The sequence below is a fragment of the Panthera tigris genome, chromosome B2, assembly GCF_018350195.1.
Source record: "Panthera tigris isolate Pti1 chromosome B2, P.tigris_Pti1_mat1.1, whole genome shotgun sequence".
In the NCBI taxonomy this organism is placed as follows: domain Eukaryota; kingdom Metazoa; phylum Chordata; class Mammalia; order Carnivora; family Felidae; genus Panthera; species Panthera tigris.
The window spans coordinates 12,335,136-12,346,046 of NC_056664.1; the positions used below are offsets into that span (position 1 = coordinate 12,335,136).

The 10,911-nt window shown below is 42.0% G+C and overlaps 1 non-coding gene across 1 annotated transcript; it reads left to right on the forward strand.

Annotated features, from left to right (window-relative positions):
- Positions 1–2,005: 2,005 nt before the first annotated feature.
- On the forward strand, positions 2,006–2,109 carry LOC122238920. Its single transcript, XR_006218066.1, has one exon. It is a non-coding gene; the product is annotated as a U6 spliceosomal RNA (small nuclear RNA).
- The last annotated feature ends 8,802 nt before the right edge of the window (positions 2,110–10,911 follow it).

Sequence of the window (10,911 nt, forward strand, 5' to 3'; positions counted from 1 at the left end):
CGACTTCGGCTCAGGTCATGATCTGGCGGTTTGTGAGTTCGAGCCCTGCGTCGGGCTCTGTGCTGACAGCTCGGATGTGCCTGCTTCGGATTCTGTGTCTCCCCCTCTCTCTGCCCCTCCCCTGCTCATGCTCTGTCTCTCTCTGTCTCTCAATAATAAATAAACGTTGAAACACAGTAGCAGGTGTGACACACATTGTACAATGTTCCGCCATAAACTGAGCATGGCAGGAGGTATACAACTCTCAAAGTGAAATGGTTACATGGTAACCGGACAAATGATTGGGCTTCTATATGGGTTGGCCTGTTTCTATAAAATAAGTCAGGCAGCAAAGAAGATTTTTTTTCTCCGCTCTGGAGAAAGGACCGTAAGTGCAAGTTACACAAAAGTGCTGAGCACAGTTGTACTCAGTAGTCTTCTAGGACTTTCAGAATATCTGTTACCTAACAGGCTCCAAGGGCACTGTTTGAAATATCAAGGCACGCTTGGAAGCAGGTCCGTGGAGCCCTGGTCATAAATGCCAAGAGAGAGAAGGGACTGAAGCCTGCTTCCCTTGGTCTCTGCTGGCCTCCTCGGGTGCAGGACAGGCCGTGACCACATCGGCACAGACCATGGGAAGGAGGAAGAAGCCAGGATCCAGTGGGGGGACAGGGTCCAGAGCCTGTCTTCAGAAGCTGGCCCGTCCCCGGGAGGCAGCGAGGCAGGCCGGTGAGCGGCGGTCAAAGGGCACGACTAGCTCAGATCGGGCCAGGCTATTTGGATATCTGAGTGAGTCCTCTCTGCCAGCAGAACACAGTTCTGGAAGAAGTCCAGGTGACGATCCTCAAAATCAGGCACGGTTCCAGGTGATTGGTCCAGTCGCAGCAGGCCCCCCGCCAGAAACTGAGAAAAGAGTAGGAAATCACATCCTGCTTCTGGAGAGAAGGGGAAGAGAGCAAGGGTTTGGCAGAGCAGAGGAAGCAGGGGTCCAGGGCAAGCATCCAACCGCTGCACAGAGCTAAAATGCCTAGCAGAGAAACTGAGGCCGACTCAGGTCACGAGGCTTTGGCCAAAATGATCAAAGAACTCTGAGACTCCCGAGTCGACACTGGGAACCAGATTTCCAGGTCTCTAGGCAACCAAAGCCATTCCGTCTATTAATAGGTCTCAGGCTGATGACACTGATCAGGACTGGCTCTGACTGCTTGGGGGCGACTAAGAGCTTCTGGAGCTTGAACGAGCAGAAGAATTACCTGGGATCTTGTTAAAATGCAAATTCTGATTGGATAGGTGCGATTGGGGCCAATAGTCTGAATTTCTAACAAGAGCCCAAGTGATGCTGCTGATTTGCTAGAGCAGCAAAACTGAGAGTCCAAACTTGCTGTGAATTCGCTTCCCTCCCCGCCACCGCTCCCATCCATGAAACCTGCGGGAGCAACACATCCCTCTTCCCCCACCCTCCTCCTGGTCAAGTCTGACCATCTTCTTTTCCTGTCTTTCCTTCCCCCCCACCCCCCATCCTCCCAACTCCTTTGTCCTAGTGCATTTTTTTTTTAATTTTTAAATTATTTATTGATTTATTTTAATGTTTTTATTTCTGAGAAAGAGAGAGACAGAATGAGAGCGGGGGAGGGGCGGAGAGAGAGGGAGACACAGAATCCTAAGCAGGCTCCAGGCTCTGAGCTGTCAGACGTGGGGCTCGAATGTATGAACCACGAGATCACGGCCCGAGCCAAAGTCCAACGCTTAACCGACTGAGCCCCCCGGGCACCCTTGTCCTGCTGCATTTCTTCTGTCAAGACCACCAACGGAAAAGGAGCTTTTGTTCAGAAAATAGACCAAGGTAACAAAAGCCAAAATCATTGTTCCCATTGTCAACACACAACTAAATGCTTGTATGTTTGATAAACACAATCAATCCAGATTAATGTCTTTTTCAGTCACCGTTTCCTATAGAGAGTAAAGAGCATGTGACCTCTTCCCTTTCCCCCCTGATATCCTCAGGCAGTGAAGAAGTGTCTTCTGAGTGCTCACTTCAACAGCACATATACTAAAATTGGAATGATAGAGAGATTATCACGAACCCTGCGCAAAGATCACATGCAAATTCCTGAAGCGTGCCATATTTTAAAAAAGACATTAAAACAGACCCAAATTAAGGAGAACTGTACCTTGTGTATGAAAGAAAGAAAGAAAGCGATGGAGTAAAAAAATTTAATTCTACTCCAATTAATCCATAAAAATAATGCGAATCCAACAGAAATCTCAATTGATTTTTAATACAACCTAATTCTAAAATTTCAGTAACAAAGCAAATGGCCAAGAATAACTAAGAAAATTTTGGAGCTAAAGAATACAGTGTGGGAAAAAGGAAAAAAAAAAAAGACTAGGGTGTGGGAGGGGAGTTTTCACTCTACAAGAGCTTAAGACTTAATACGTAGTCAGTTATTAAAATGGTATAACAATAGTTATAGCTCTGTTTAACGTGATCATAAGTGATTTCAATTTTATTTGTGCTCTTTTGATTTTCTACACCAAATATGTACTCGTTTCGTGATAAAAAATAAGCCAAAACAAACCAAAAACCAAAAAACACCTAATGCTTTGAAAAAAGGGAAATATCTACTAAAAGGTTTTAACAAATCAGAATGGCCTCACATATTTATTTTATATCCTTATTCCCTAAAAATAGATCTGTATATAGTCTCCACTGGATAGTTTCCACTTCCAGCAATAAGGGGTCACTATTTCCTGGCTTATACTGGAAACTAATCATATAATATAGGGCTGGTTATTTAAGCTCTCTCAGTGTTTCAACCTACCAAATGGTGAGAGTAATAGCTTCCCAGCTCACCTTGGAGGATTTGTTGTTAGAATCGTACAAGATAGGGGCGCCTGGGTGGCTCAGTGGGTTAAGCATCCCGCTTTGGATCAGGTCATAATCTCCTGGTTCGTGGGTTTGAGCCCCAAGACAGGCTCTGTGCTGACAGCTCAAATCCTGAAGCCTGCTTCAGATTCTGTGTCTCCCTCACTCTCTGCTCCTTCCTTGCTCTCTTTCTCTCTCTCCCAAAAATAAAGAAAGGTTAAAAAAAAATTTTTTTTAGGGAATTGTACAAGATAGTAAGTAAACGTGCTTAACCAAGTATCGAAATCTATACACGTGCATACTGCTCTTCGGTCAGTATTTGAAACAGAGCAGTTACAGATTTTAGAACTTTGTACCGACCCATGTTAGTGTGGCTGGATTACTGAAGCCACTTGTGCTCAACAGGTAAAGAGAGCATGCCTCCTTTATATCACCGCTGCACTCCCCGTGGCCCATCTCCTTACACACTGTTTCCCATGTATTCAATGACTACACTTACTGAGCGCCAATAGGCACCAGGGCCAGAGTCACGACGGTGAAAGAGACACTGTCCTTGTGCTCATGAAGCTTACAGATAAGCAGAGGATTTGTGGACAAGGAAAGAGGAAATTTCAACATAGGGCGACAAATGCTGGGACGTGGTGAGTCCAGAGTGCCATGAGCTCTCGTGGGGCCACTACCCAGGTTCGGATGGTCACAGAATGGTTCTTTAGCCACGTAACAGGTAAAATCATGAAAAGGGTGAAGAATGGTGGAGGGGACTGGAGACGGGGGGAAGGGAGAGGGAAACATGTTCCAGGCGCAGGGTAGAGCCCTTGAACTGCCCCCAGAGGGCGAGGAAAAGCAACGGAACTACTTTGGGCTTAAAACAAAACACACCCTAGATCATTTTGAAAATCTGCTTCCTAATGTTGCCTAGGCCAGGCTCAGCATGGGCTCAGCATGACATGTTTTGTGGTAAGTTGTAGGATGACCCCTCCTCTGCCTCAAGACCACTCCCCTGCTGGCCTTTAACCCCCACCCCCCCTCCACTGCCTGGCCTTTCCTTTTGAAAAGATAGCACTCTGAAGAGGTGGAAAGAGGCTTTTCTCTTTTGAAGCAGCAGCATTATTAACAGAGAAGGAAAAGTCTCCCATGAGCTACAGCAAAATCCTGCAGATTGGTTTATGAATCAATGTAGCTTAGGCTAAAGCAACCTAATTTCCTGAAAGCCACTCCGTGGCTTTAGGCTTCCAAAGGGGCATAAAGCTTGTATGATATTTACTCTTAGTTAAAATTAAGTGGAAATGGCCAAAAACAAAACGAAACAAAATAAAAAAACAAAAAACAAAAACAAAAAAAGAAAACAACCCTGAAAAGGAATTCTTCTGGGAGGTCATATCATTAAAAACAAAAATAAGGTCTACAAAGAAATATGGAAAAAAACGCATATATTGGATTAAAGAAGGTTTGGCATTATACACATTAAAATGTTAAATTATTAACTATCTCAGAGTAATTGGGTTTCATGTGATTTTTATATCTTTTTTTTATTGTGAAATATAACACACATTTGGGAAAGTGCATGATATATAAAAGTTTAATTTAGGGGCGCCTGGGTGGCTCAGTCGGTTGAGCGCCTGACTTCGGCTCAGGTCATGATCTCACAGTTCGTGAGTTCGAGCCCCGCATCGGGCTCTGTGCTGGCAGCTCAGAGCCTGGAGCCTGCTTGGGATTCTGCGCCTCCCTCTCTCTCTGCCCCTTCCCCTCTCTGTCTCTCAAAAATGAATAAACATTAAAAAAATTTTTTTAAAAAGTTTAATTTAGTAAATTCTTGTAAAGTGAACGCTCACGTGACTGCTACTCAGGCTAAGAAATAGAACATAGCCCAGAAGCCCTCTCTCCATTGCTTCCCAATCTCAACCCGCCCTCTTCCCAAGAGGCCACTGTTGCCCTTAGGTTTATGATAATCTCTTTTTTTGTGTGTCTTTTTTTTAGTTTCACCACCTAAGTATATATCACTCAATACTATAAATACTATAAAATTAACTGTATCTTTTAATGTTTTTTTGAGCTTTAGATACATGGGAGAACATATATATATATATATTGAATATATATATATATCAATATATATATATCAACACTGTTTCAGCTTGTGGAATGTACTGACTATATATATATATTTTTAATTTTTTTAAATTTTTTTTTTTTTGCCTCTGGCTTCTATCTCTTAACCTTAAGTTTCTCAATTTTATCCATGCTGCTGACAGTACTGTGGTGAACCCATCTTCAATGCTATTTGGTATTCCAAGGTTAGATGTACGCACTGTATTTGTTCACTCTACTGTTGACGGGCAGTCTGGCTTGTTTTCAGTTTGGGGCTATTAGGAATAGGGAGTTGCTATTCTTCAGGTATCCACGTGCCCGTATTACATGGGTAATACATGGGTATACATCCATGGGTGGGAATCTGGGTCACCAGATACGCATATCGCTAACTTTCATAGATAATGCCGAACAGTTATCCAAGAACAGCAGCAGCAATCAACCTTCCCGGTAGCAGTGTGTGAGAGTTCCTCCTGCCCTGCACTCAAGTTTTATGTAATTTTTTCCTTTAGCTTATCTGAATTTTCTCTTTTTCTCTATAATAAATATCTATATGTGTTTAATTAGCAAAATGGCTTAATTAGGCAAAATGCTATTCTAATAGCTCTTAAACTTGTGCTTCCCAATGAAGGTGTTATTTTTCTAACGTGATAGATAAGATTTGTGTGTGTTCTTTTTATCTTTTTAACGTTTTTATTTTATTTTTGAGAGAGAGACGGAGTGCAAATGGGGGAGGGACAGAGGGAGAGGGAGACACAGAATCTGAAGCAGGCTCCAGGCTGAGCTGTCAGCACAGAGCCTGGTGTGGGGCTCGAACTCATGGAGTGTGAGATCATGACCTGAGCCAAAGTCAGACGCTTAATGACTGAGCCACCCAGGCGCCCCTCAGTTCTGTGTGTTTTTGACCATCCTGCGAATGGAACAATCCAGTATACATTATTTTGTGTCTAGCCTCTTTTTTTCCCCCATCATTGTGAAATTCATCCATGCCGTTATGTGTAAGCATAACTTTGTTCATTTTCTTCCTTTCTCATCACAAGGAAGAGATACTGACCTAAAGGATCTGATCTTTCAACACTGTTTCAACTTGTGGAATGTACTGACCAATGCCACACATGGATTAGAACACTTTAGGGCCGTTTGTGTTTTTGTTGTTTCCACAAACAAAGATTATAGAAAGATTATAGGTTAGAAAGATTATACGGAGGGTGAGTGTGATACCTGTAGAGCTACACCGATCTCTGTAATAATGACTCCACTCGGAATCGTCTCTCGGTGATAATGAACGTGTTCTCTCCCTTCTTGTCCACCTAAAATGCAAAACTGCATCACATCCCCAGGCTCCACACTTTTATGTAAAATAGAGCTGTCACAGGATTTTACTGAACAGTTGATTTATTTCCGAGGATCATGAGAGTCCAAGGATCAAACTGGCATGTGGCCACAGGGAGAGCCCTTGACCTAAAAGCAGGGACAACTTCAAAGCTGTGTTGGTACATAATGGAACACGGCACTTTTAGCATGAATCATAGCCTCAAAACTTTCTAGGGGAAAAAAAAATCCTAAAACTGTCCTCCAAAAGGAAAGGTGAAATCAACAGTTTATATTTTTTTACTCTTTCAAATAAGCAATGCTAAACCCTTCTACAAAAGCAATTGCTTAAATCTAGCTTCCAGGACCCCACTTTCTCCCTTTCTTTTTTCCTTTCTTTCTCTCTTCCTTCTTTCCCTCCCTCCTTCCTTCCTTCCTTCCTTCCTTCCTTCCTTCCTTCCTCCCTTCCTTCTTTCCTTCCTTCCTTCCTTCCTTCTTTCCTTCTTTTCTTTCTTTTCTTCCTTCTTTCCTTTCTTTTCTTTTCCTTTCCTTTCTTCTTTTCTTTCCCTTTCTTTCTTTCTTTCTTTCTTTCTTTCTTTCTTTCTTCCAGAGCAAAGTGTCAGCTGAGCTTGAACTCTTAGAGTGGGATCTTGATATGAATCTATGTTTTCAAGATAGCCAAACAGGATCTCTGATAGTAGCTCTCTGAAAGGCTGTGTGTGAATGCGTAGTCAATGTAATTTTTCTTCTTTTTTTTTCTTCAGGCCTTGAGATGTAATTATTACAGCTTCAAATGTCCCTAGTGATATTAGCTAGATAATCAAATTTGGATCACAGGAATGAAACCACCTAGCGTGTGCTTTCATTACTGCTCTCCTCAAAATAATTCACTGAAGATAATTCTGCCCTCCCCCACCCACAAATATGTCAGTAGACCATGGACATAGCCAGCAAATGTAGCAAGAAAGTTCAAAATGGTCAAACTGATTCTCAAAACAAAGAATGCCATGTTTGAACACAACAGGTAAAACATTTTTCCGTCACAAAAGTCGAACAAAACATTGCTGAAATCAGGTGCAAAAAATGACATATCAAGAATGCTGAGTAGAATTGCAAAATTTAGGAGACCTCATTGCCAACCCCGATAATGACGAGCTTACTGACTAACTTTCTAAAAGAACAGGAGAGGATAACATTTCTTCAATAGTTGATTGAGAACTATGTTTTTATTAGTGAACTACGTAGGTACCCATTGGTAAAAATACCTATGAGCGTAGAAGTCATTTTTAATAAGAATACGGTTAATCTTGTAGAAACTTAAACTATTTGAAATCAAGATTTCATCAAATTGAACAGTGCTAACATGCTTTTTTATGCTTGCCTTCACGAAGGAGATAAAAAACCCCTTTCCTACTCTTGCCCCCACCCCTACTTCCCATTCCTTTCCCCGGTTGAGGCTACGAGAGAAATTCTTAGACCAGGAAGGCACTGGGTAGAAAGTTATTGTTCTCTTTTGCCAATGCTTTTTAATCCCTATCAACCAATCTCCTCTGCTATTTCATAAAAAGAGGATCCCAGCTGTGCCAAATCATGTGATGGCTATATAATCTCAACACAATCCACGGGGGTTTAAGGACAGAAATTAACAAATATATTTCAGCTTGAAACCTTACCCAGAAAGAATATCAACTAGTTTCCCAAACATAAATAGACCAGGGATTCCATCGTCTTGCTTTATAAGAACCCAAGAGTGAGGATTACCATGAGAAAGGTTTGCTAGAATTGGATTTTGCTTGTCACAGAAACGTCCACCTTCTGTGGCTGCTCAAGTAGAACGAGCATTGAACTGAGAAATAAATGTCTCAGGTTCCAGTACTGCATTTGCCACCAACTAGTTGTGTAATCTTTGCCAATTTCCTGCAATTCTTTGGCCCAGATTCCTGTCTATAAAATGAAAAAATTGAACTAGATTCTGTAAGTATCCTTCCAGCTCTAATAATATGGTATTGTATAAGTTATATTTCTAGACGATGATTAAGTAATAGAACACTCTTTCCACATTATTCTACATCCAGTTGGGCTCATCAACACTTTTTCTGCCTTGCGGATGCACTGAGAGACGGTGCTGGGATTGGAAACCTAACTCAGTCCTGGTACCCACTCTCGGGTCACTTCTCAGATGCAGAGTCAACTGAATATGTTCAGCATCTGATCTCCTTACGTTCCTCTTAGAGCAATCCGTTATCCTAACGGGTCCTTCTTCAGGCATTGGAATTCCCCTGATGTTCTATGGGCACATTATAATATCAACGTGAAGAGTTTGAGAAAGGCTAGGTGTGGAACTCTGGGCTGCCATATACGTTTTTGTGGCTCCTTGGAGGACTTGGGATCCCTAAATAAATGGATCTCACTCCTTTTAACCTTTGAGCGTTAGCATAGGGCTAACGTCAACTCTAAGCATTGTAACTAGAGCTCAGAGGACAATCTGAAATGGTAAGTTTCAAAGCATTAGCCCTGAGACCTGACACGCGAGAGGATTTTCCCGCACCCTGAACCACAGCGGATGCCCCGTGCGGAGCTGCAAACGGGGAGCAAATCCACTCAATCCCTACTCAGAGCCCTTCCTGTTTTGTCAGCCAGCATGGTTTCCTAAATCTCAAATTACAGCAGAACTGTTCTGCAATTCCATGCCTAGCTATTTCGGGAGCCTAACACAGCAGGACAAATGTGCACAAGTCCACACAGTATGACAGAAGAATTAAAAATGTATTTACCATCTGTTGGTAGTTTCCTTGCGGGGCTTTTTTTCTTTTCCTCTACTGCAGCCACAAATAGGGTCTTCCTTCCTTCCATGCTCAGAGAGCAGAGTTCTCTCTTCACATGTTTGGAAAGGCAAGGCTTTTTTTTTTTTTTTTTTTTTCCTTCCCTTCTTTCAAATTCCCCCAGAGTGTTGAACTCTGGGACTATTTCAGGGTCTAGAGCATTTCTTTTCCTTCATATAGAAAGTGGAATGAGTCTGGGAAGAGTTCATAGTGTTTCACACCCTTTATTTTATTTTATTTATTTTTTTTATGGCCAGGTCACTTTCAGATCCGACCCTTGAGTTCTGGGCATGAGCTAGAAAGCTCTGAGGTAGAACACGTAAAGTCAAACATGGGCTAACTGAAAGGAAGCTAAGTCCTTACATTAAGCTTGGGAAGTCATGGTGGTCCTTTACAATCTATTAATCCCCATCATGACAGGATGTGCCGGATGGGAACCAACATTTCTAATAGGACCTAGGAATGTGACCATGGACTTCAGTGAGATCCATTTGCGGCCATGTGGTAGCATAGGTAAACATCGTAAGCTGGAGTATCGTTTTGTTAGTTGGGAAACTAGCTAGCTTTGATCCGAAGCCATTTGGTTAATGTAGGAACGCTCAATTCTCAATAAAAATCACTAGCTTTAATTTCTGAGGTATACATATTATTCGCTCAAAAATAAAATCTAATAAATAGAGATTGGGGAGCGCCTGGGTGGCTCAGTCGGTTAAGCCTCCGGCTCTTGGTTTTGGCTCAGGTCATGACCTCACAGTTCCGTGGGTTCAAGCCCCACATTGGGCTCTGCACTGACAGTGTGGAGTCTGCTTGGGATTCTTTCTCCCTCTCTCTCTCTGCCTTTCTCTCTCGCTCTCTGTCTCTCTCTCTCAAAATAAATAAACTACAAAAATAAATAGAGATTGGTATTAAAAGTGTGGTCTTGGTCAAAATATTGCAATGAGGTATTATGACTCTAACTGTTCTATTTCACTCAGGTAATGATTTGTTAAAAATTCTCAGGCTGCATAGGTGGGCAACTTCACCTTGAAACTGGTGCTAGGTGACCTTGGACCTTGGGCAGGTCCCTTAAACTTCAAGCCTCAGTTTAATCACCTACAAAATGGGAATCATGGGGCACCTGGGTGGCTCAGTCGGTTGAGCGTCCGACTTCGGTTCAGGTCATGATCTCACGGCTTGTGAGTTCAAGCCCCACATCGGGCTCTGTGCTGACAGCTCAGAGTCTGGAGCCTGCTTCGGATTCTGGGTCTCTCTCTCTCTCTCTCTCTGCCCCTCGGCCGCTCATGCTCTGTCTCTCTCACTCTCAAAAATAAACGTTTAAAAAAAAATTTAAAAACAAAACCCAAAAATACCAAAATGGGAATCATGATCTTTACCTGATGGGATTAGATGAGATGACATTTACAAAGCTCTTACCATGTTGCCCAGCATAGAATAAGAACTTGATAAATGGTCATTTTTATTATGATTATTAGAAACCGTAGCTATGCTACTATTTTTCTCAAAATAGTTTCTCAAAACTTGCTGTCAGTTTCATACGTTCTCTTCAGTTCTGTTTTTGAATTTTTTTATTTTTTGAATTTCTTCATGAATCCAAGCCTGATTTTGAAATTCAGCTCATTCTGACTCAGCTTTATGGGCTATATCAGATATAATTAAGTCAAAGATCAAGTAAATAGAATATGTACCATAGCTTGGCATTTGTTTTGGGTTAGCTTCTAATGACATAATTGTTTTTCTTGGGCCTTATACGGCTTTGTACGTAGTAGGTCTTGAAAAATATTGCTTCATTAATTCATTTAACAGCTGATACATCTTTAATGAACATCTATCGTGTGCCAGGCACTG